Source organism: Trachemys scripta, chromosome 5 (genome assembly GCF_013100865.1).
Source record: "Trachemys scripta elegans isolate TJP31775 chromosome 5, CAS_Tse_1.0, whole genome shotgun sequence".
NCBI classification, from domain to species: domain Eukaryota; kingdom Metazoa; phylum Chordata; order Testudines; family Emydidae; genus Trachemys; species Trachemys scripta.
This window is the reverse complement of record NC_048302.1, coordinates 120,317,641-120,343,367: the sequence shown is the minus strand read 5'-3', so window position 1 is coordinate 120,343,367 and position 25,727 is coordinate 120,317,641. Positions and strand designations below refer to the sequence as shown.

Here is a 25,727-nt window from a genome sequence, read left to right as displayed (position 1 = left end):
CAGTGGATCTGCCTACTTAATAGCACCCAACAACTGCTATCTCTTTTAAGATTTCAGAAGGACAGAGAAGGCCAATCAGCCAGTCTTCAGACTACAAGATGGAGGTAGTGAAACACTAGATATAATCCCTTCAAGAGCCAAGTAGAGGGAGAATATTATAGCTGTAGCCTCTAGTTAGTTCCTTCCCTGTCTATCTGAATGTGGGGTACATACATCCCATCACAAACTTTTTATATCTTTTTAATTCCCCCAATAAAGCACCTTTAAAAGGCATTACCCAGCAAAGCCAACAAAACAGAAGTTTGTAGGCTGAGCCAATTGGGAGATATGAGGCAAAAAACAGCTTACAAGACAAGAGACAACCGGTGGAGACAGACGGGGGAGCACAAACTAAGAGACAATACTGGTCAGCATGATTATGCAGCTGGTGTGCTAAAATCACTTCCATTTTAGCCTTGTAATCAGAATATTCATTTCTAGTGTCAAATACTATCATGAGGAAGCTATAAACATTGAGAAGCTGATAATTAAAATATTTCCAATTAGCTTTACTTGCTTTCTGTCCTTTGACAATGAAGGTGCTTGTACATTGTTCCTTTGTTACAGACGTCTCTGTGAAGTATTATACCCTTGATGTTTGTAGCTGGAGCGATTAAGCAGGTAAATTGAAGTTTACTTACATGTACATACAAAACAGTGTGATAACATATATGGTCTATGCTGCTTCATGCTCTGAAAATTTTATTGTCAAAGTTAACAATGCTTTTTTTTTTTTTTTTTTTTTTTTAGATTTCTTGAGCCTCTGTGGCAGTTATTTTGAATTTAGTGACATCAGCTGGTCAAGCAGTAGAATAGCACTGTGCAGGGCAAGTTCCACATCTGAATATATTCAACAAAGATTGGGTGATTTGGAAAAAAATCTTTGTTACATGAACTTTTTAAATCCTGTTACAGAAGCTAGGTCTTAAAGCTCAACTCTCAATATCAAGTGAAAACTTGATGGGATAGAACACTACTGTAACTGGCTTTGGGTGTAACATCATGTGACCAAATCCTGCTCACATTTCTCCTATAAGTAGTTCCACAGATGTCAGTAGCACTCCTTACTTGAATAAGACAGGATTTGGCCAAGGGAAAGACTGAGGCAAATTTCTTATGATATTCCTTATGTTTAAATTACTCTGGGAAAAACACTTTCCTACTACAGTATTTGCACAATGTTGGGCATTTGGTCTCTAGACAAATCAATATTTATTCTATCCCAAAACCTTACAGGATTGCTGCTGATTGTTGTGAAATTGAAATATTTTTGGATGGAAAACTGTTTGACCCGATATCAAACATATCTGATATCTCAAAAGGGTTTCTAGCCCCTTAAATGTTCAAAGTTTCCTTTAAAATTTGATGAGGCACTTTTTTATTTTGGCAATAGGAACATTTGGGGATGCCAGACTATTTGTACAGCTCATGAAATATAGAATAACTTTGTAGTTCTTCCATCTGAAAAACACTTTGCAAACCTTAGCTTCACCACACCTCTGTACCTCCATTTTTACAGCTGGGTAAATTGAAACACAGAGGTCCAGTGAGCTGAAGATCTATAGGAAATCAGTTGTAGATCCAGGACAGAAATCAGGTCTGCTGACTCCCTGTGCCTCAAACACAGGGCTATCCATTACTACCTATCCTGTATGTACCCTAATTATAGCATCTAATCTCTGTTTATTAAGGGAGGTGGCCATGCAACTGGGTGATGACATGGTTCTTTCCCTGAGGGGCCTAAATCTAGACACTGCAAACAATTATTTCCATGTAGAACCTTATCACACATTCTCACTGAAGCCAATGGATTTTTCATGGAAACAGGATATTTGCTGTAGTAACTGTTTGCAGAATTAGCCCCTGAGTTAGATGCAACATGTTTGGAAGAAGGGGAGATGAAATTGAGTGAGTCAAAAAGAGCAAGTCAACAAAATAAGATTAGGAGGCTAATGTGACTTTCAAAAAACAAGCATTGTTCCTTTTTAATTTGTCTAATGTATTTAAGAGGCAGTTTAATGTTTTCAGCTCTTGATTATAGATGCTTTTCCTGCCTTTCGCAATCCACTCCACACTAACTACCCTCTAAACCAGGGGTCTTCAAACTGCAGGTCGCGACCCCCAGTGAGGGCACTGGGTTGCAGCAGCTCTGGTCAGCACCGCCGACCGGGCCATTAAAAGTCCTGTCGGTGGTGCAGTCTGGCTACAGCAGGCTAGTCCCTACCTGTTCTGACACCGTGCCACAGCCCAGAAGCAGACAGCAGCAGGTCCAGCTCCTGGGCGGGGCAGGGGGAGGAGGGCATGGGGCTCTGTGTGCTGCCACAAGCACCGCCTCAGCACTCCCATTGGCCAATGGAAGCTGGGGGGGCGGTGTCTCTGGGTGAGAGCCGCATGGAGCCATTTCTGTGCCTCCGCCTAGGAGTCAGACCTGCTGCTGGACACTTCCGGGGCGCAGCGAGGTCCACGGTGCCAGGACAGGCAGGAAGCCTGCCTTAGCATCCCGCTGCGCCGCTGACTGGGAGCTGCCCAAGGTAAGCCCGTGCCCCAATCCCCTGCCCCAGCCCTGAGCCCCCCTCAAACCTGGAGCCCCTTCTTTACCCCAAACCTCTCAACCCTGGTCCCATCCCACAGTCTGCACCCCCATGCCCTGAGCCCCCCTCAAACCCAGAGCCCCCTCCTGCACCCCAAACCTCTCAACCCTGGCCCCACCCCAGAGCCCACACTCCCATCCCAGAGCCCTGACCCCCCTCGGCACCCCAACCTCCTCCCCCATCCCAAAGCCCCCTCCCACACCCTGAACCCCTCATTCCCAGCCCCACCCTGCAGCCCTCACTCCTGCATCCCAAAGCTCTGCGCCAGCCCTGAGCCCCTCCCACACCCCAAACCCCTCATTCCCAGCTCCGTTGGGTTGCAATTGCATCAACAATTTTCTTCAACTGGGTCACCAGAAAAAGTTTGAAAACCACTGCTCTAAACCCTTAATGTGACCAGTTCTTCCTTGGTATCAGTTTTGGCCCTCTTGTGTATTGAAACTGTTACCCACATAGACCACAACCCTGCAGGCTGTTCTGCATGGATGAACTCCTACACGCACACAACTCCATTAAAGTGGATGGGCCCTCACACTGGTGCGGGTGAGAACAGCTTGCAGGATTGAGACCTAATATACTGAATTATAGAAAACATGACAAAAGAGATACAGATGGCCTCACAAATTGTGAGTATGGTGCCTCAACAATCTCTTGTGATTTGTGCTTTTCTTATATCCGACTTCTGTTTGCCTTTCCAATGGCTGCCAGACATATACGGTAGGTATGTCTATGCTGCAGCTGGGAATGCACTTCCCAGCATGGGTAGACGGACACGCACTAGCTCTGCTCAAGCGAACACACTAAAAATAGCAGTGTGGCTGTGGGGCACAGGTGGCTGCTTGAGCTACCTACCCAACTCCCGGGTACAAACTGGTGGTTAGCCCAAGCCACCACCCATGGCCCTGCAGACATGCTGCTATATTTTAGTATGCTAGCTCACGTAGAGCTGGTGCATCTGTCTACCGGTGCGCTGAAGCACGCTCCCAGCTCCAGTGTAGACATACTCATATAGTGATCATTTAAGTACTATTTTCAAATCATACCTAGGTATTCTTGAAAATGTTACTTTCTGTTTATTGCCTTCAATATCAGGCTTTTTCCTGAATGATGTTTTGCAGATTGTACCCATTTGGCTTGTAATCTCTTTTGGCCATATTCCTTCCTCATCCTCCTTGCTTCACACATCCCTTGATTTCTTCAATTCTTCCTTTGATGTATTTGTAAATGTTCCTGACATTAGTTTCTCTTCAATTCTAACTGGGCTATGAAGAGTCCAAAACCTTTGCTACCTGCATTGTTCCTTTCTTTAATGCTCAAGGATGAGGAAGGTGTCCTTAGAGAAAGGATAAGAATCCCATATCAATGAGTTTATTAAATATATCTAGTAACACTATAGCTACCATACAGGTCATTCATTTAGAGAACTCCACCCAAAATCTGTTAGGTACAGGATGTTTACAGGATTTTAAAAGTTGAGATGAGAATTGCAATTTCAGAGGCTCGCTTTCACTTCACAAAGGATTTTTCAAAAAAGTCATAGTATTGTAACAATTTAAAAAGAGAAAATTTGTCACTTGCCTTTGACCTTTTCCAGACCAATAATTACCAATGAAATCAGCCTCCCCAAAATCTAGTGTGTTTACTGCAATCATTAACCAGCTTGATCTACTATTGTAGATTTATGTTTAGACTCATTACAGTGTTTAACAATGTATTTATTTTAGTGTGAAGCACAAAGTTATTATTTTTCAAGGTTAAATAGATTATATGAAAATCTGGCAGCATCAATCATCCTTCTGATCCAGAAACTATACCTTATTTTCCTACCTGCTGCTTCAGTTCTTTTTCATTTATTTTTCAGATCAAATAAAATTAAGATGTGGATGTGTTTAGCTGTGGAGTGACATAATTCAAAGCCTAGAGACGGGCTTCAGCTAGGTGAGTAAAGCAAAATAGTTCTTCTGTATCTTAAGTTTCACAGGGAAGCTTTCATATAGGAAAGATTTGTTGGAATTTTTTTTTCCAATAGGCAGAAAATTTCCCCTCCTTATGTCACTAAAAATTTCATAAGGAACAACTCCTTCCTATAAAAAGTCAAAATGCACCTGGTCAAAGGTAAAGCTTATAACAGAACTCTTGGCACAACCTTAACTATACTATAACATGTCTGTACAAACTTTGGCACATCTATACATAAAATATCCTTACGTAACAGTTAAGGCTGCTATGTGGAATTCAAAAGATAATGTTCGATTACACACATCATGTACCAGGAAAAAAAAATCAAAGCATTAAAAGTTAGGGTAGTCTCAATGAAAAATTACCTTAAAGCATTCTGATACCAACCTTAGCTCTCAAATCATGCACACCTCCATTCTTACCAATAAACACAAAGGGGAAAGTCCTGCTATTTCAGTGAGATGCACAGAGCTTGCATCTAGACCCATATGCTCCTTTTCATAAGGAAATTTTACCTTTATTAGTTTTTTTCCTCTTTGAGCCTTGTACAATTGGACTCCTGCAGTCAGGTCTTTCAGCAGTATTATCTGCAATGTGGGTCTTCTCTTTGTGGATCTACAGCAAGGGAGTGTGCAGGCTTAGATCTTCCCCTTCACACCCCAGGGAAAAGCTAGCAGAGAGCTAATGAGGGGAGGGACTTTTAAAGGCCAAAGGAGTTGGAGACCATCCCAGAAGAGTTTCAAAGGCCTGGATCAGATGACAATTACAAGTCGCAACATGGAACCACCCACAAATCCCAGAAAGTCTCACCCACAAATGCCCAAAACAGAGTCTGATGTCCTAGTGTGTAGAGTCTAGGACACCCGGAAAAGGGAGACTGCTGCTCAATGTGCAAAACACCCAATTCTCTAGTACCTAAGGGACCTGTTATGGGGTATATGGGCCCTTTAAGACTGGAGGGGGCCAGAAGACCCCATTCCAGGGATATTGGAATGAACAAAGGCCCTAGAAATGGTCTTGTAGCAAGAAGAGGGGAATTATCCCAGAGAATTAGTAACTGGATGGGAAAAAATAGGATACTGTCCCTTTAAGTGCCTGGGAACCAGGAGACCTGTGGGGGTGGAGAGGAAGCAGGGCTCCCTTTTCTCCCAAACAATCAGGAGGAAGCTCTCTGAAGGACAGCGGTATATATAATGTCTGCTCTCAGAACAGGAAGTGCAATCATTGGAAGAAGTAAGTCAGAGCCAGAAGGCTGAGCTTACACTAGGAAGGGCATGATCAGTATCTCTGTGAAGAACATTTATCTGGGACAGAGTAAGAAGAACTCCATGTGTGGTAGAAGAGCTGGATGTGAGTATAAATTTTTGTGCTGCTATAGTGGACTTTATTTTGGGGACATTGAGGACTCCTTTGAATTGTTTTGGCTATCAACCCAGCGCCAGGCAGTGGTTGGTAGTAGTCCCAAGAAAATCTGGAAGGGGCTCCAAAGAGGAGAAACAGAGCCAGGGTGATGTAGAGGCACCTCGGGCCAAAAGGGGGTGCTCAGTTGTGACGTTCTGTACCTCGTGGAACACCCTGCACCCCATGTTCATCCTTGTAAAATGATTGTGTGGTATCCAATGCAAAGTTTTGTCATGTCGGGTGTCTTTGGAAGGCTCATGATGCACTGAGCATTGTTGTTACAGTAATATTATAGGTTGTAATTTCATGTATATAGTTATAAGGCTGAAAATGTGTCCTCATGGCTAAACAAGCACAGACAAAACTCTCCAAGAGCAGAGGGGCAGTTCAGACCTCATCAGGGCGTGTATGGGACAAACCCAGTCCAGCCTTACAGGAACAAAGGACACTGGCCTAGGCAACAACAAAGGATCTGTTGGACTCTCGAGTGAGTCACCCCCCCCCTCCTTTGTTCAATCATGGACTGCGATGAGGTAAGTGCTCACCTGACCCTGAAGGGGGGGGGCGGGACAAAGCCAAGAGGGAAGAAAAAACATGATAAAAGGGAGACACATTTGCCAAGCTCTTCCTCTCTCTTCCACCTCCATCTACAGACATCACCACCAAGCGACTGAAGCACTGATCAAAGGAGATAGCCTGGCTGAAGGACAACTAGCCAGCCTGTGGTGAGAAGCATCTAAGTTTGTAAAGGCACTGAAAGTGTTAAGATCAGCTTAGAATGCATTTTGATTTATTTCATTTGACCAAATGTGACTTATGTTTTAACTTATAATCACTTAAAATCTGTCTTTGTAGTTAATCAATTTATTTGTTCTATCTGAAGCAATGCATTTGGTTTAAAGTGTGTTAGAGACTCCCCTTGGGATAACAAGCCTGGTGCATATCAATTTCTTTGTTAAATTGACAAACTCATATAAGCTTGCAGTGTCCAGTGGGCATAACTGGACACTGCAAGACGGAGGTTCCTAGGGTTGTGTCTGGGACCGGAGATATTGGCTAGTGTCATTCGGTTGCACAAACCAAGGAGCAGCTTACATGCCAGAGGCTGTGTGTGAATAGTTCAGGAGTGCGGGTTCTCACAGCAGAGCAGGGTAAGGCCGGCTCCCAGAGTCAAGGATTGGAGTGACCTAGCAGATCACTGGTCCGGATAACACCAGGGGAATGTCACAGTAAACAGCAACTCTGCTACAGGACCATTGTGGTGTTTAATCCATTTTTGAAAAAGGGGGGGAAAAAAAAACCTCAGGAGTCCCAAAAAAAAACAATTAGGTGAATCTTATGCAGATCATTTCCATAACATTGCTAATAAGAGTACTACTGCTATTTTCTGAGGATCTCAAAGTGCTTTACAAATATCAATTAATTAAACCTCATCAAAGGTACATGGAGTAGGAATTATCACCACCATTTTACAGGTGGTGAAGAGGTCAAGTGACTCAAGAGGGAATCAGACCACAGCCAGAAGAGGAAAAGCCAGGTGCCCTAACCCTTAGTCCTGTGCTTTAATCCCAGTACCAGTAGATTGTAAACTGTTTGCTATCTATTGTACATGTCCTGTGCTCTTCTGTCGAGTTTTGGAAAAAGCAGTTCCTGCCCCAGAGAATTTACTGTCTACAGCAGTGGTTCTCAAACCTTTTTTTTTTCCGCGGACCACTTGAAAATTGCTGAGGGTCTCGGAAGACCACTTAATGATCTTTCCAAATGTTGTTTGTACTGTTAGCTAATTATTGTCAAGCCCTTGGATAAAAGCACTATATTAAAAAAACTTTATTATAATTAACTTTTTTTTGTTCTACAAATAAAAGTGCACAACTCACATTTTAATATCAGTAGTCTTACTTTTCTAATGTGATGGATGTGCCCTCTCTCCCGCACCATGGCAGCCCCCAAGCAGGGTCTGGGAAGGAGTGGGGTCTCTCCCCCGCCACATCAGCCCCAGAGCTGAGGCTGGGAAGGAAGGCCATCTCTCCTCAGCAGCTGCAGCCCTGGAGCTGGGGAATGTCACCTCTTTCTCTGGCCACCACAGCCCTGCACATCCCAAATTCCCCCCACCTTCTCTTTTCACCCCACTTCCCCCTCCCACCTACCCTTTATTCCTCCCAAGGCCACCACCTCACTTTACATGTGCATCTTCTCCAGGGTCCAGGCACCTAATTAGTGGAACCATGTTGGAGCGGCTCCACTAATTAGGTCGGTGGCCCTTCATGCTCTTGTGCGCGGCTGCCCAGGCGCACACCTTAGAGGGAACTATCTGTGGATCACCTGAATGGAGCTACGGACCATAGTTTGAGAACCTCTGGTCTACAGTTTACAAGTGAGGGTGGCAAAGTGTAGGGAGGTGGGACTGAGGAGAACAAGGGTGTGACTGAGCAACCTCTTCGTGCAAACTGGCAGAGGGCATAGGGGGTGCACAGTATTTTACAGGCATTTCCTGGGTCAATTATAGGCACAATAGTTCACCAAAGGCATGTGAGAGCTCTACTGGGTTCCCTGGTCATCATAATCATTACAAAATGTATGCATGGGTCATATTTATGAAATTATGTATTTATACTAAAAATTATGTTCTTAAGGTCTGGGAGTTAAGATACCTCGAACATGTTCCTTTCAGGCAGGAGATAACATGCTTATCTCTCTGTGAGGCAGCCCCAGCAGAGCCTTCCCAAAAGTGGGGGTGCCCTGCCCCTTCTGCCTGAGTCCCTGGCCAACCTAGAAGCCAGAGCGGGCCAGGAGCCGCAGACCCTCCACCTGCCTGGGGTGGGGGGGCCAAGACCTGAAAGCAGCCCCTAACCCGTATCCCTGCCCTGCAGGCCCCCCCGAGCAGATATTGGGTTCTGGCTCCCCACAGCTGCCTGCATGGCTCTTACCCTGACCTGGCTCCGGCTAGGGGATGGCGCCTCAGAGCCACAGCCTGGCCATGGTAAGAGCCACACGACCAAGCAGCTGTGAGGAGCCATGGACCCTCCACTTGCCCTGGGCGGGGCACATGGACTGGAGGGTGTTCTCAGCCCCCAAACCCCGGGCTGGTGGAGGGTCCATAGTGTGGCGCCACCCATTGCCCGGGCTCCATCTGCCAGCCTGGCTGGGGGGGCAGGGCCTTGGGGGAAGAGAAGGAGCCGGGGACTGTGGCAAAAAGTGGCCAGGCCAGGCCACTTTTAAAAAGTGGGAGGGCCATGATGCCCTGGTCTCCTCTATTCCAGCGCTGATGTCATGAGTGCATTGTATGCCTCACAATGGATGTCAATTTGCATATTGAGCCAGATACCAGCTGAAAGATTGTGAAATCTATTAGAGAGACAATCTACAGGGGAAAAAAAACAGTCAGCAGGGGTGTCCTATTTATGACTGAGATCAAAGGATTAATCTGGTATATCAGGGAATGCACAGGTTCCTCTACTGAGGAGACCAGCTAAAAGCATGTTTGTCTTATGAAAGGAGGGTCACAGCCAGCCTGGCTGTAAAATGCTGAAAGGACTTAGGATGAAAAATCATGGAGCAGGTCCTCAAGGAATCAATTATGAAACATTTAGAGGAGAGGAAAGTGATCAGGAACAGTCAGCATGGATTCACGAAGGGGAAGTCGTGCCTGACTAACCTAATTGCCTTCTATGATGAGATAACTGGCTCTGTGGATGAGGGGAAAGCAGTGGATGTGTTATTTCTTGACTTTAGCAAAGCTTTTGATACGGTCTCCCACAGTATTCTTGCCACCAAGTTAAAGAAGTATGGGCTGGATGAATGGACTGTAAGGTGGATAGAAAGCTGGCTAGATCGTCGGGCTCAACGGGTAGTGATCAATGGCTCCATGTCTAGTTGGCAGCCGGTTTCAAGTGGAGTGCCCCAAGGGTCGGTCCTGGGGCCGGTTTTGTTTAATATCTTTATTAATGATCTGGAGGATGGTGTGGACTGCACTCTCAGCAAGTTTGCAGATGACACTAAACTAGGAGGCGTGGTAGATACACTAGAGGGTAGGGATCGGATACAGAGGGACCTAGACAAATTAGAGGATTGGGCAGAAAAAAACCTGATGAGGTTCAACAAGGACAAGTGCAGAGTCTTGCACTTAGGACGGAAGAATCCCATGCACTGCTACAGACTAGGGACCGAATGGCTAGGTAGCAGTTCTGCTGAAAAGGACCTAGGGGTCACAGTGGACGAGAAGCTGGATATGAGTCAACAGTGTGCTCTTGTTGCCAAGAAGGCTAACGGCATTTTGGGCTGTATAAGTAGGGGCATTGCCAGCAGATCGAGGAACGTGATCGTTCCCCTTTATTCGACATTGGTGAGGCCTCATCTGGAATACTGTGTCCAGTTTTGGGCCCCACACTACAAGAAGGATGTGGACAAATTGGAAAGAGTCCAGCGGAGGGCAACAAAAATGATTAGGGGTCTGGAGCACATGACTTATGAGGAGAGGCTGAGGGAACTGGGATTGTTTAGTCTCCAGAAGAGAAGAATGAGGGGGGATTTGATAGCAGCCTTCAACTACCTGAAGGGGGGTTCCAAAGAGGATGGAGCTCGGCTGTTCTCAGTGGTGGCAGATGACAGAACAAGGAGCAATGGTCTCAAGTTGCAGTGGGGGAGGTCCAGGTTGGATATCAGGAAAAACTATTTCACTAGGAGGGTGGTGAAACACTGGAATGCGTTACCTAGGGAGGTGGTAGAGTCTCCTTCCTTGGAGGTTTTTAAGGCCCGGCTTGACAAAGCCCTGGCTGGGATGATTTAGCTGGGAATTGGTCCTGCTTTGAGCAGGGGGTTGGACTAGATGACCTCTTGAGGTCCCTTCCAACTCTGATATTCTATGATTCTATGATTCTATGATTCTATGAGCATTACTCTACAAGACATGGGGGGCATCTAATTAATTAAGGCTAGGTTCTACAATGACTGTTATGATTTGATTGTATCTGTAACCATTTATTTCCAATACTTGAATCTCAGTGCTTTGTTCAATAAATCTATACTTGATTTCACTATAAACATATCTAAGTGCTATGTGTTAAGTGGGGCAGTGATCTGAGGTGGAACTGGTAAATTTGGGTATACTGTTTCTTTGGAAGCAGCAGATCTGTGAATAAATATGGTCTGCGCAGGTCCAGAGGTGAGTGCTTGTGTTGCCTGTGGTTGGTGACGCTGAGGAGCTGATCTTTAGCAGATGACATAGATAAGGCTTCCTCGTGTTAAGGGCAGGTGGTAGTGAGGTACCTCACAGACCAGGGTACTCCCAGGAAGCATCCAAAGACTTACGGCAATAAGATCACATGGTCAGTCTAGGCATCTGCATGTCTCTCTTAGTGGTTCTGTGTTCTGGGGTTTTGTTTTTATTTCTTACATTTATCTGAAAATGAGAAAGTTATAGGACGGTGAATATCATGAATTTGCTGTTAGGTGGGGACACTGGAAGAAATGAGTCTTGAGGAGGGATTTAAATGAGAAATGGTTGATGGCTTGATGGATGTCATTTTTCTGGCTTGTAGTGGGCAGACCATAAATTACCTTGGTAGCAGACAATTCTAGTTGTTAGCTCTCTGGTGTACCAAAGCAACTGTAAATTGAAGGTATAGAGAACAATTTCAATAACAGGTAGCTGTCTCTTGAGACTGTTTTTTCCATTAATTGAGTGGGCAAATATTGATTTTTGACCTATTTCTGGCTAACAAAAGGAAAAACATTTCATTATCTGGAAAATTGTTGATTCCAGAGGCTCACTGTAATCTGTGGTTTTTCCATTCTCTCCTATTTCAAATGTGTATTACTGCAGCTGCAGGGATGCTTCTCCTCTACTGCAATAAATCAGTACTCTGGGGGAGAGAGAGAGAGAGAGAGAGTGAGTGTGTGAGTGTGTGTCTCTTCAGTTTGTGAAATAAGCACTACCATGCAAGAGGAGTGCCAGTACCCTTTAGAACTAAAACTCTTTAGACAGGATGTTGTAGAAGCAAAAGAAATAAGCACTTGTAAAAGTATGTGCCTTTTCCGACATTCCTTATTCTGATAAAATATCCATTGACTTCACTGGCTGGTTTGCCTGAATAAGGAATGACCGACTAGCGCTTTAAGTGTATAAAGAGGTATGGACAGTAAAGGAAGAGAGAGAGAGATGAGCGAGGAAGAGGCCTGAGACAAGAGGAGTAGAGAAAGGTGGCTGCATGAAGATGGCTGATCCTCTGAGGTGCTGGGCATCTGCAATTCCAATTGATCAGAGTCTGACAGAAGATAGAAGGAAGCCATCTGATACTTTAGTTGAAGTGTTGAGCATTATTACATAGAATTTTTGAGAATTTTGTTTGATGCCCAATTTTAGGCAGATTTTTCAACGGTTGCTGGTAGCCCTTCTTCATGACTAAGGTAGTTTTTAGCCCAGGTCATCTCCTAGGTTGTTTCCATAATAGAAAGTCTTACACCACATTGCCAAAAATATCTCATTCTCTATGTCCCACTGTTTCAGAGCCCAGCTGGACTGGATGTTGGGTTTGTGCTATACCGTGGCCTACTGCTTTTCTCTGCTAACCAGTGAGCAAACCAAAGACTAAAACAAGTCTTGCAACCTTAATAAGTGGCTGTATTTCAAGTAGGCAATCAGAGACATTCTCTTCACTGTATCAGAGGGGTAGCCATGTTAGTCTGAATCTTTAAAAAGCAACAGAGGGTCCTGTGGCACCTTTAAGACTAACAGAAGTATTGGAGCATAAGCTTTCGTGGGTGAATGCCCACTTCATCAGACGCAAGGGATAGAAATACTTGCGTCTGATGAAGTGGGCATTCACCCATGAAAGCTTATGCTCCAATACTTCTGTTAGTCTTAAAGGTGCCACAAGACCCTCTGTTGATTCTCTTCACTATGGCTCTTGAGAGTTCTTGATACTATCAAGGATTCTATTATTTTCTTTCTAATAACTTGTCCAGGACAAGTGCTCTAAGAAATTTACTGGTTGTGAAAGCATGTTTTCACTGATTTATACCTTTATTTGAAAAGCAAGAGCCCTGCCTGCTTTCATACTATAAAGCATTGTTTTTTAGATCTAGCAGGTGTGATGCAGAGATCATTACAAATATGTGGGGATGGTAGTTGAAAAGGGTGGGAAGTAAATCAGCAACGATGGTGAATAGAATGTGACGACATTAATGTCTGATATATCTCAAATTCCTGAAGCAAGATTTTTTTTTTTCTGGGATAATGAATTCCTTGGGAAAGGGCTCTTCTTTTTTATTTTTAAACTATGAAAGACCAAAAGGGACCATTTGTGATAATATAATCTGCTCTCCTGCATAATATAGGCCACAAAATTTCACTATGTGATTCTAGAAACAAGCTTACAGCACAAACTCAACTAGAAGCTATCTTTTAGAAAGACATTGTGTTGATTTAAATACTTCAAGTGAGGGAATATCCAACCACATCTGTAGGTAAATTGTCCCAAGGTTTAATTACCCCTATTGTTATACATTTGCACTTTACTTCTAGTCTGACTTTGTTTAGCTTTACCGACTGGATCTTGTTATACCAGTGTCTGTTACATTAAACAGTTCTCTTATCAAATCTTCTCCCCATATAGGCACTTGTAAACAATGATCCAAGTCATCCCTTAACCTTCTCTTGGATAAACTAAAGATTTTTTTCATCTTTACCTGTAAGGCAGGTTTTCCAGAATTTGAATTGTTCTTATAACTCCTTCTGAATCCTTTGCTCTAGTGGTCTCACCAAATGCCCTGAGTAATACCTCCTCCCCACTTCCTACCATAACCATTCCCTTGTTTATACAGCAAATGATTGTATTTCCACTCATATATGCACTGTTTAGAACTGGGATTTCAGGTTCAGTTGGTTATTCACCATGACCCAAAAGTTATTCCTAGAATATATAAATGACATTGCTTTTGGCTACATTAAAACACGTTCATGTTAGACTAGCTTACCAATCAATCCACATTACTCTGCAATAGTGACTTATTTACCATTCCATTAAGATATGGTTCATCTGCACGCTTTACCAGTAATGATTTTATATTTGTGGATTTTTTTTTCGGTATGCGTCTTGTCCTATCTGTACCCGGTGATAGCACTGTCTGAACAATAATAATAATGCAGAGGGACAATATTTTGATGGGAGGAGCATAAAGTTAGGGACCTAAATAATGGGCCTGATTCTCAGAGGTGAAGAGAACACCGCTCCCATTAGCTTGCACCACCCCATTGTGTCTGCTTCCCCTACAGCCAACACCTTCCTTTGCATTAGCACCCTCACCGTGCTCAGCTCGCAATTCCCCCAAAATCTGCCTTCACCCCTCAAAGTAGCTGCCTCAAAGTACTGGCACTAGAAAAGGTTCAGAGAAGGGCAACTAAAATGATTAGGGGTTTGGAACGGATCCCATATGAGGAGAGCTTAAAGAGGCTAGGACTTTTCAGCTTGGAAAAGAGGAGACTAAGGGGGGGATATGATAGAGGTATATACATCATGAGTGGTGTGGAGAAAGTGAATAAGGAAAAGTTATTTACTTGTTCCCATAATATAAGAACTAGGGGTCACCACATGAAATTAATGGGCAGCAGGTTTAAAACAAATAAAAGGAAGTTCTTCTTCACACAGCGCACAGTCACTATGTGGAACTCCTTGTCTGAGGAGGTTGTGATGGCTAGGACTAGAACAGGGTTTAATTCATGGAGGTTAAGTCCATTAATGGCTATTAGCCAGGATGGGTAAGGCATGGTGGCCCTAGCCTCTGTTTGTCAGAGGGTGGAGATGGATGGCAGGAGAGAGATCACTTGATCATTAGCTGTTAGGTTCATGCCCTCTGGGACACCTGGCATTGGCCGCTGTTGGCAGACAGGATACGGGGCTGGATGGACATTTGGTCAGACCCAGTTTGGCCAGTGGCCACTCTTACATTTTTTTCTTATGCCTTCTACTCTGCCTCTTTCCCCCTCCCCCCTTCAGCCTGCCATGGGCTGTTCCCCCGCCTTCAACCTGCCCCGCCCCGCGACTTTGCTTTTCCCGCCACACCCCTACCTTTGATTCCCCCCTCCCCCCAGCTTCTCTGTGTTTTACCCCGTTCCCGCCTGGGCTCCGCCTCTCTCCCCTCCCTTAGCCAATGGGAGAGCCGCTTGGTTGCCGAGCCTGCGCCCTCCAATTGGCGGCGCGGTTGTTGGCCTGCGGCCCCTGGAAGCCGCACCCTGCTGGGGAGGGGTGTCGGGGGAGCGGGGCGGGGCTTGGGGCTGGAGGCGGAGGAGACAGAGGCGCGCCGAAGACGGGGAGACTCTGCAGCTGCCTCCCAGGACCGCAGGCTGCCGCCGCCGTTACTTCTTCTGCACGCCGGGGTGAGCTGAGCGCTGCCGGGCCTCGGGGAGTGGCCGTTGGGGGAGCGGCCGTTGGGGGAGCAGCGGTGCAGGTGTTGGGGGGAGGAGGAGGGGGTGCAGGCCTGGGGCGAGGCTGGCGGTGCAGGCGTTGTGAGAGGGGCTAGCGAAGAAAGGCCGCAGCTGTTGGGGAGGGGGTGCAGATACTGGGCCCAGGGGCTGGGGGTGCAGGTGAGGAGGAGCTAGCGAAGGAAGAGGGCAGGTGTTGGGGACGGGGTGTAGGTATTGGGTAGAGGGGCTGAGTCTGGGCTGGGGGAGCAGAGGTGCAGGAGTTGGGGGAGGGGCAGAGGCTGAGATCTCTGACATTGGTGGGTAGACGCAGCCTGGGTCAGGGTGCGGGCTCTGTAGTGAGATGAGGCACTGGGGGTGGGGGGGGCATAATGCGTGGGAGAAGCCTTAGCAGATGTGGGGTCTGGGGCAAGGGGCTGTAGCTCAGGCTTTGGGATTGGGTGGGGGGGGGCGAGGGGTTGGGAGCCGGGCTCAGGGTGTGGAGGTTTTGAGGGGCCTCAAGCTTTCGTTTTGGATGAGTCAGGGGATGGGCTGGGGGCTCTTGTCTGGGAGTTGTGTAGAAGCTGCTATGCTGATAGCTGGGATGAAAGGGGCTCCTGTGGTGGTCTAAGCAGATGTGGTGAGGGGGATGGGTCACTATGTGTGTCTGTACCTCTTCGCAGTCCTGTGATGGGTGAGGTGTAGTGCTGCTGCTGTTACTGCAGGAAGCAGCTGCTCAGTGTTCAGATCTCCATTACACCACTTGGTGCATCTACCACCTCTTTCTCGGTTCTCCCTCGATCCGCTGTTTTATGGAATTGGTGGAGATGTTTACAATCAATCTGACTTGCTGATTTTTGCAAGGTGTGGAGAATGGCAATACAGATTAATAGCAGCAGCTGGTGGAGAGGGAGGGAAATAGTGAGATGGAGGAAAATGGGGAATGTGTTGTGTTTGTGTACAGTGTTACTGATTGGTAAGGTACCAGTTGCTGGATATGGGCAAATTAATAGTATAGCGAGAATATGTATACACTTTGTTCATTAAAATTGTTAAATTCTCAAACTGTAAGTATTTGAGTTAAACAGTCTGGTTTGCCTGAATCTACAAGTTTAGTCTCCATACATACGGGCTGCAGTGTAGCTATTCTGTACAACACCGAGCAACAGAATTAAGGTGATATAATGAAACTCCAGGTGTGATAGAAGGATAGAAAGCACTTCTTCTCTGAACTGTCACAAATTCTTTCTACTGTGGAATAAAGAGGGTTTTTTTTAATTACAGGAATACTTATTTTTTTTTTAAATTAAGGATTAAAAAAGGAGTACAGTAGAACCTCAGAGTTACGAGCTGACCAGTTCACCACACACCTCATTTGGAACCTGAAGTACGCAGTCAGGCAGCAGAGAGACAAAAAAAAAGCAAATACTGTATAGTACAGTACAATGTTAAATGTAAACTACTAAAAAGGGAAAGTTTTTTTTTTAAAGATTTGACAAGGTAAGGAAACTTTCTGTGCTTCTTTCATTTAAATTAAGATGCTTAAAAGCAGCATTTTTCTTCTGCATAGTAGATTTCAAAGCTGTATTAAGTCACTTCCATTCCTGAGGTGTTCGTAACTCTGAGGTTCTGTACTAAGAAAATTGTTTTCATTTTATGGGCTGTTATACTGAATTGCAGAGCAGAATCTACATTGCATTATCTGTTTTGCCCTCCATATCGAGGAATATGGATAACTCAAATTATCAAAAACCTCTTGAGTTGTTTAAGATGGAGTACAATATATTAAATTGCTGTAAAGTGAGTTTAATGCCTGCTGTTGTTTGTTTTGACTGTAGCCTTGAGGTTACAGGATTTAATTGAGATCTGACCAGGCTTTCCAGCTTGCGGATGCTTCGGTCTTCCAGGATGAAAATGCATGCATTGATATACTAAACATATTGAATGTCTTACACTTCTATTTGACTTAATTTTTGCTTAAATTCTTATTAGAGAGAACATTTTGGTCCAAAGATAGTTTTGTGTGAACATGAGACTGGGTAATTGTCCATCTAACCCAGTATCTTGACAGTGGACAATGCCAGATGCCTCCGAGGGAATGAACAGAACAGGGCAATTTCAAGTGATCCATTTCCTATTGTTTGGACCCAGCTTTTGGCAGTCATAGGTTTAGAGACACCCAGATCATGGGGTTGCATCACAGAGCATCCTGACTAATGGCCATTGATGGGCCTATCATCCATGTGCATAGCTAATTTTTTATACTTAGTTATACTTTTGGTCTTCACAGCATCCCCTGGCAACAAGTTCCATAGCTTGACCACACATTATGTGAAGAAGTACTTCCTTTTGTTTGTGTTAAATCTGGGGCCTTTTAACTTCATTGGGTGCCCCCTAATTCTTTTGTTATGAAATAAACGCGTTCGAATTCATTTTCTCCATACCAGTCATGATTTTCTAGTTCTCTACTGTATTCACCCGTAGCTGTTTCTTTTCTAAAATAAACAGTCCCAGTCTTTTTAATCTCTTCTCTTATGGAAGCTGTTCGATACCCCTAATCATTTTTGTTGACCTTTTCTGTATCTTTTCCAATTTTAATAGATCTTTTTTGAGATGGGTTGACCAGAACTGCATATAGTATTGGAGGTTCATGGATTTATGTAGCGGCATTGATATTTTTCTGTTTTATTATGTATGCCGTTCCTAACGTTAGTTTTTTCATCTGCCACTGAACATTGAGGGAATATTTTCAGTGAAATATTTGCAGTGTCTCCAAGATCTTGAGAGGTAACAGCTAATTTTACACTCTATCATTTTGTAAGTATAGTCATGTTTATATTTTCTAATGTGCATTAATTTGCATTTATCAGCATTGAATTTCATCTGCCATTTTGTTGCCCAGCCATCCAGTTTATTGAGATACCTTTTGTAGCTCTTCGCAGTCAGCTTTGGACTTAACTATCTTTAAGACTTTATAGGATAATCTTCGTTTAGCTTGGAATGTCTTTTAGCATATTTCATGTAGAAATGTTAAGATATATTTGTGAGGTATTATTAAAGTAATATTTTCCGTCATTATTTATGATGTCTCTTGGTAACTTGCCCCTTTAGCAAACCAGCAAGCACACATTCAGTGGAGGAAAAAGTGTTGGTAAGCAAATATTTTAGTTTCAAGTAAACCCTCACTGACTGCAGTAGCACTCAATGTGGGTATAAAGGGGTCCAGTGACATGGATCCCATTGCAGGATTGGGATCTTAGTTCTTGAGTGATATCTGATGAGCTTGAGCTAATATAGATGCAAAAAAAATCAAATAAAAAAAATCAAAACGTCTTTTACCAACTACTGCATGAATTCTGCAAACTGAGAAGAAAATAAAAGATGAACATTTTAACAATCTAACCTAAGTTCCTTTTCAGATTAGAATGCTACATTGCAATACGTTCTCAATGTATGCAAACAGATTTTGAATATTGGACAGAAATGTCCAGCATGCAGATTACAAGCATATATACACTTTTATGAAGTGAATATTCTTAAAACCCCTAGAGTATGACTACACAGCAGCTGGGAGCAAGCCTCCCAACCTGGATAGACAGACTTCTGTTGGAGGGTAGGTCTCATGCTAGTGCACTAACAATAGCTGTGTGAACATTGCCACACTGGTGAAGGCTTGGGCTAGCCATGAGAGTTCATACCCAGCCTATTCCCTGGTGAGCCATAAGAACGGCCATACTGGGTCAGACCAAAGGTCGGTCCATCTAGCCCAGTATCCTGTCTTCCAACAGTGGCCAATGCCAGGTGCCCCAAAGGGAATGAACAGCCACACTAGCACAAGTCTTCAGGCTAGAAAGTTTGCTCCCAGCTGCAGTGTGGACATACTCTAAGAAGTTAAATTGTACCTCTTGTAATTGTAATCACTGATTTTTGAACTATGGCTTTCAGAAAGGTTTTTTTTTTCTATTTCTTAATTACGTGTTTGAGATCCTAGCTTAAACCATATTCTGCTTACTAATCATATGTTCCCTTATAATTTCAGTTATTCTTTGTCTATTCTTTACTTTCTTCTTTAAAACATTTCAGTGTTGATGGTGTGAATAACTGCTATATTTCTGCTACAAAGGTGTCTGTGTTTCAGTGTCTTGGGGTATGTGGTCCTAGTTCATACAGTCTGTAAAGGACTTTAGGTGATACTATCTGGATTCTGCAGTTTGTGCCATATATCTTGTTGAAGTGATATGCCATAAATAGCTGGAGTAGTAAATGCAGGTAATCAGTTACATTTTACATATTCTTGTTCACTTTCTCATGGTATGAGCTGACAGTATTGAGCATGGTAAGGTTCTCTCCTAACTTTGAATGAATACCTATTTTATTTACCAGAGCTGTTCTTGGGAGTTGGGGGTGGAAGTGTCAGTAGACATTTTATTTAAAACTATCATCACTGAACTAAAATTTCAGCCATGAGACTTAAGTTAGAACTTACTTCACTTTTCTTTTCTTGTGGGAGGGTGTGTGTGTCAGTTTTCAAATTCCTGACATTATTTTAAGGCATTCTTGTTGTTTCGTGTAACCTGACTCTCATGAGAGGTACAGTTCACTGTTGGTACAATTTCACTGAAGCTAATGGAGTTGCAACATCTTACACCAGCAGTGAACCTCCCCCCCCCAAAGAAACCACCCCCCCCCCCCCCCCCAAACCTCTCTGAACCACTAAGGGCAGTTCTATCTTCAGAAGTAATGTTGATCCAGCTACATCACTCAGGGATGTGAAAATTCACACTCTAAGCAACCCAGTTAAGCTGACCTAACTCTTGGTGTTGCAGGCAGTGCTAGGTTGATAGAATTCTTCTGTTGACCTAGCTTCCACCTCTCGGGGAGATAGAATAACTAAACCAGTGGGAGAACCCCTCCCATCGCTGTAGTGAGTTTCTATACTGAAATGCTACGGCGGTGCCGCTGTAATGTTTCAAGTGTAGACAAGTCCTCAGCTGGTGTGGTTATTTTTGACAAAGCTATGTACACTCATAATAATTATATCCAATTACAGTGTTCTTATTCTTGCATCCTGGTTTTCCAGTGAAAATTCTCTTATGAGGGGTCAAGCATATTGAACTACTCTCTAGGGTGGTAGCTGAAGTAAAACCTGATCTACGTTATAAAGTTAGGTTAATGCAAGACGCTTATGTCGACCTAGTTGTGCATCGGTCTACACTTCAATCTGTCTCCCACCACTGAAAGCGCTCCATTAGGCTGACGTAGCAACACCACCTCTCCGAGTGGCATAGAGCCATGGCCAATGTACTTAAGTAGACTCAGCGTGAGTGTTGACACTGTTACCCTAACTGCCTTTCAGCAGCTGTCCCACAATGCCCCACACTGACTGCTCTAGTTACCATTGTGACTTCCATTGCTCATAGAACACGGAGACCAGAAGCCCCCCTCCCCTTTAAAGCCCTGTGAATTTTTGATTGCCTGACTTGGTGAGAGAACCTAACAGTTCTCCACTGTTGAGTGCAAGTGCCCTGCTGAGCATGCTGCTTACATGCTCCAGATGTGCTCCTGCCTGGAATAGACAGGAGATATTGGATCTCCTGGGCCTGTGGGGAGAAGAGGCTGTGCAGACATCCCTTTGAACCAGCCATAGAAACATTGAAATCTATGAGCAGATTGCTCTGGGGATACAGGAGAAGCAACCAGCAGCAGTGCTGCATGAAAGCCAAGGAACTGTGGCAGGCATACCAGCTGGTTGGGAAGCCCACAATTGATGTGTTGCCAACCTGCAGACCTGCTGCTTTTACAAACAGCTGCATGTAATGCTTGGTGGAAACTCCACAACCTCCCTGCCCCTTCCAGCACCATGGATACCTCCAAGGAGCCCAAGTCACAGGGCCCTGTTGTGAACAATGAGGAGGAAGTGATGGGGGAGGAGGAGTACGGGGGCAGGCAACAGGATGATACAGCTGCACAGCAAACTAGGACCTTTTTTTGACTTCTTCATAGTCCAGCCAGTCAAGCATGGGATGGAATCTCAGGTAAGTGTATAGATGAATTTTCAATTACAGAGAAGACATCCCCAATGTACAAGGACACAATCTTTTGACTTTTCATTAATTTACTTGTGCTAGAAGAGGTAGTGGCACAACTGAGAGAGAGAGTTTTATCTGCTTTTCATTCCCCCTCTAGAGTTAGGGTGATGCAAAGCAGTTTGTTTATAGGGATGTCCCTTCAATCTTCCTGAGAGATCTAGATGAAACTTTCATGGAGGTACTCTGCAATCTTCTGCTGAAGGTTTCTAGAGAAGGCTGCCTTATTCCTTCGTCTGTGGTAGGATACTTTCCCACTCCACTCAGTGATAACTTCAGCAAACACCATTTCAGTACATAGGCTAGCAGCATACGTGCCCCAGCGTCTTTGGGACACCAGTAGTGGCTGTGCACTCTCTGCCTTTGTTGAGGAGTAAGATATCCACTAAAATAACCACCACCTCTGGAAAACTGTGCCAGTATTCAGTGCCATTGCACTATACTACTAAACTCATGTAACTGAGCAATTCCCTCCTCATTTTCCGAACCCCTGGCAGGTCATGCTTACCATTGTTGGTGTTGTGCACAAACAGTTCCAAGCAGAAGTGAGAACGTAGTGCTTAAAACTTTAGGGGGACCAGGGGCCTGAGTTCAGCATCCTTGTTTTGCTTTCAGTAGTGAATATGCTGACAATGGTACCTCTGCTTGTTTTATCTTCATCTGCTGCCATTGCGGCCCTCCTCCACATCGGCAGAATGCCTGAGCCAGATGAGGAGAAACAAGAGGACTCTGGATGACATGTTCAGTGAGATCCTGCAAGCCAGTGCTGCATCGGATCATGAGCTCTGGGCGTGGAGGATAAACTTTGTGGACAGCCTGGAGAAGGATAGTGAGGAGAGGAGGAGTGTCCCAGCAGGAAAAGCATATGCTGACCTATGAAAGCCATGGTGGTTGTAGGTATAGCTGAAATGGACATTAATGTTCATTCCCCTTCATAAGTTCTGTTCTCTTAATTCTTTAAATTTTATTAATTTTTTAATGTATTTGGGGTTTTTTTGGTATTGATTTTGTTACAGAACATTTTTTTCTTTGGAACACAATTCTTCTTATTTCACAACATAGGCTGCTGAGTACTGAGCGGTTCTGAAAGCAACCAATTACCTGCTGTACAGGCCTGGTCTACGCTACAGAGTTAGGTCAACATAAGGCAGCTTATGTCAACCTAATTATGTTAGTGTCTACACTTCATCCTTGCTCCTGCTGATGTAAATGCCCTAATACACTGATGTAACTCCACCACCGCAAGAGGCCTGGGGCTTATGTCGATGTAGTTAGGGCAATAGTGTCCGTGTAGACATTGCATTACTTACATTGGTAGAGCTCTGTGCAGATAGAAAAATTTTGATCCTTATCTGCGGTAAATAAATAGTATCCAATCTGCGATCTCCATTCCACATTTTATATGGGTCCACACCAGCACCCTCTAGAGCAGCAATTCTCAACTAGTTGTGTATGGTCCCCTGGAGGGCTGCGAGCTGGTTTCAGGGGGGCCACGGTCCCATGGGCTTGAAGCCTGGTGTCATGCCCCTTTAGCCCTCTTCCCCTGTGGGAATGAACCCCGGAGTGGGAAGTTGGGAGCCCAGCTTGGAGTGGGGAGCTGGAAGCCTGTGTGCAGCCAGGCTCCCATGGGGGAACAGGGAGTGGGAAGCCGGGAGCCCGACTCCTAGTGGGGAGCACTGATCTGGGAACCTCCCACCTGCCCCGGGTAACAGTCCAAGCTGCAGCCTGCAAGGGGTTCACAGCAGAGAGCCTACCAGCCTTCCTTGTCAATTTCACGGCTCCAGCATGGGAGCTGTGAAGCTGACAACAATGACAACAAACAGCTGATATATAAATCTCTGGATATCCACTTTATATCTGCGGATATCCACGTCCATGGATGCAGTTCTTTGTGGATCAGATGCAGATCCAATTTTTTTTATCCCCCAAGGGCTCTAGAGCAGCAGTTCTCAATGGTCTGCAGCCCCCCCCAGGAGTTACGGGGGTCCACCCGCTGGGGAGTGGAGCTGAGAACCCAGGTGGCAGTTCAGCCCGCACATAGTACCTCTTAAGTCTGTGGACGAGCTCCTGGAGAGGACGTGCGCCACCGACAGAAGGAGGGTAGTGTGTACATGAAAAGCTGCAGTAATTACTGTGGTGGCTGCAAGTCTACCTAATGTAGGTTGACTTAAGCTTGTAGTGTAGACACACCCATAGTGTTACACAACTCTTAGAGTGATCCTAACAAAATTAATAGGTTCATTGAGAATGTTCTATTCTGACACACACAGCAATCACCACACGATTCCTAGCAGGCCACATAAGAGTAGGGCCAGGTAAAGTACACTACAAGACTCATTACTTTTGCTCACTGTTAAAATGGTCTTTCAAAGGCTTCATCAGCTGTATAAATCTACGTTGAGCTCTTCTAATAGCCTTGTATCTGGCTGTTCAAATTCAGCAGCCAGCCAGTTCATCTCCACCCCGGTTGAATCTCTTCTCCATTTTCTTCTCATATATCATGCAGCATATAGCAGGCAGCTATAACCATTGGGAGTAAACAAAGCCAGTGAACCTTCAGACAACCAAAAGCACATTCAGCTGTGATTCCGCACCTACTGAGCTAGTACACCTCTACCCCAATATAACGCGACCCGATATAACACGAATTTGTATATAACACGGTAAAGCATTGCTCCGGGGGGGTGGGGCTACGCACTCGGGCGGATCAAAGCAAGTTCAATATAACGCGGTTTCACTTATAACACGGTAAGATTTTTTTTGTCTCCCGAGGACAGCGTTATATCGAGGTAGAGGTGTAGTTGAATTATTCTTTGGCTGTCAAGGTAGCTGCTCTATGTCTTCATGAGCCTTGGAAGCAAGGAATAGGCTGGGTCCCCCAGGATCACTATTAGCATTTCAACATTCCCAAAGGTAATCTGCTGGTCGGAAAAGAAAGTCCCTGCTCGTAGCTTTCTGAACAGTGCTGTGCACTTAAAGATGTCATGCACCTTCCCTAACCAGACCATTTGTTGTCATTGAAACATCCTTGGTGATCCACCAATGGTTGCATAACCGTAGAAAAGTAGCCCTTCCTATTGATGCACTCAGTGGCAAGCTGGTCTGGCACCATAATAGGAATAGTAGGCATGCTGTCTATAGCTCCACTGCAGTTCAGGAACCCCATAGTTGCAAATCCATCCACTGTGTCCTGCATATTGCCCAGAGTTGCAGTCCTGCATAGTAGGAGGGGATTAATAACCCTGCACACTTGCATCACAATGCCTCCCACCTCCCCATCCCACCAGTGGATTTCCTGACTCCAAATTGATTCCTGATTGACTGGTAGCAATCTGGCGTTGCAAGTTTCTGCAGTGCAATTGCCACTTGCTTCTCCATTGTCAGAGCAGCTCTCATTTTGATGTCCCTGTGCTGGAGGGCTTCAGCGATCTCAGCACACAGATCCAGGAATGTGGCCTTGAGCATCTGAATGTTCTGCAGCCACTGCTTGTCACCCCAAACGTGCATTATTATGTGAACCCACCAGTCAGTGCTTGTTTCTTGGGTCCAGAAGTGGTGCTCCACCATCTGCAGCTGGTCCGTGAAAGTTACCAACAACCTTGAACTGGTTCTTGCTATGTCCCACAGCAATCTGTCCTCCAAGGAATCATCATGGTCTTTACTTATTTGGTTCTTCTTGCAGCTCTGCAAATATTCCAGGATCATATGCCCTGTGCTTGCAGTGTTCATGACAGTAGTGCAGAGCTGTGCAGGCTCCATGCTTCCGTCAGAGATGGTGAGGAGGGCCACCTGGATTTGTGGGATTTTGGGGGGAAAAAAAAAGGGCATGAAAATTGTGGGATATAGATAACATTATGGGATGGAGACAGTTGGAAACTGGGAAGTTTACCCCATGATCCCAGTCACCCGTGCGTGACTCATTTCAGCCCCAGCATCCGTTGTTGAAACTTCTCAAAAGACCATGCACTAGACGTGGCAAGTTACACAGTGGGGTGCATCACAGTCTGCATCAATACAATTACTCCTGGTGATTGCGCACACTGCTGGCATAAGGAGCCAAGTATGCGTGTGTACAAGCGAAGTACTGACTGAGGCAACTGTATGCTGACGTAATTTAAGTTGGCATAAGTTTGTAGTGTAGATATGACCTAAGTTTCTTTAGTGGGTGTTGAACCACTCATGTGAAACATGCTCTGCATCCAAATGTAAGTCCACTTGCAATAAAATGAGATACTGTCTGATTTTTTTTAAATT

At 44.8% G+C, this 25,727-nt stretch overlaps 1 protein-coding gene and 1 long non-coding RNA gene across 17 annotated transcripts in view; one reads left to right on the top strand and one right to left on the bottom strand.

Moving 5' to 3' along the window:
• The window catches only part of LOC117877925, a 59,808-nt gene extending 54,564 nt beyond the window's left edge, over nucleotides 1–5,244 (bottom strand). The window contains exon 1 of the long non-coding RNA XR_004645856.1: nucleotides 5,105–5,244. This is a non-coding gene — a long non-coding RNA (uncharacterized LOC117877925). The remainder of the gene's footprint in view (nucleotides 1–5,104) is intronic.
• A 9,995-nt stretch (nucleotides 5,245–15,239) lies between these two features.
• The window catches only part of ADD1 (adducin 1), a 117,724-nt gene continuing 107,236 nt past the window's right edge, over nucleotides 15,240–25,727 (top strand). For all 16 annotated transcript variants that reach the window (XM_034771444.1, XM_034771438.1, XM_034771442.1 and 13 more), the window contains exon 1: nucleotides 15,240–15,363. The gene's annotated coding sequence lies outside the window, so the exon portion shown is untranslated. The remainder of the gene's footprint in view (nucleotides 15,364–25,727) is intronic.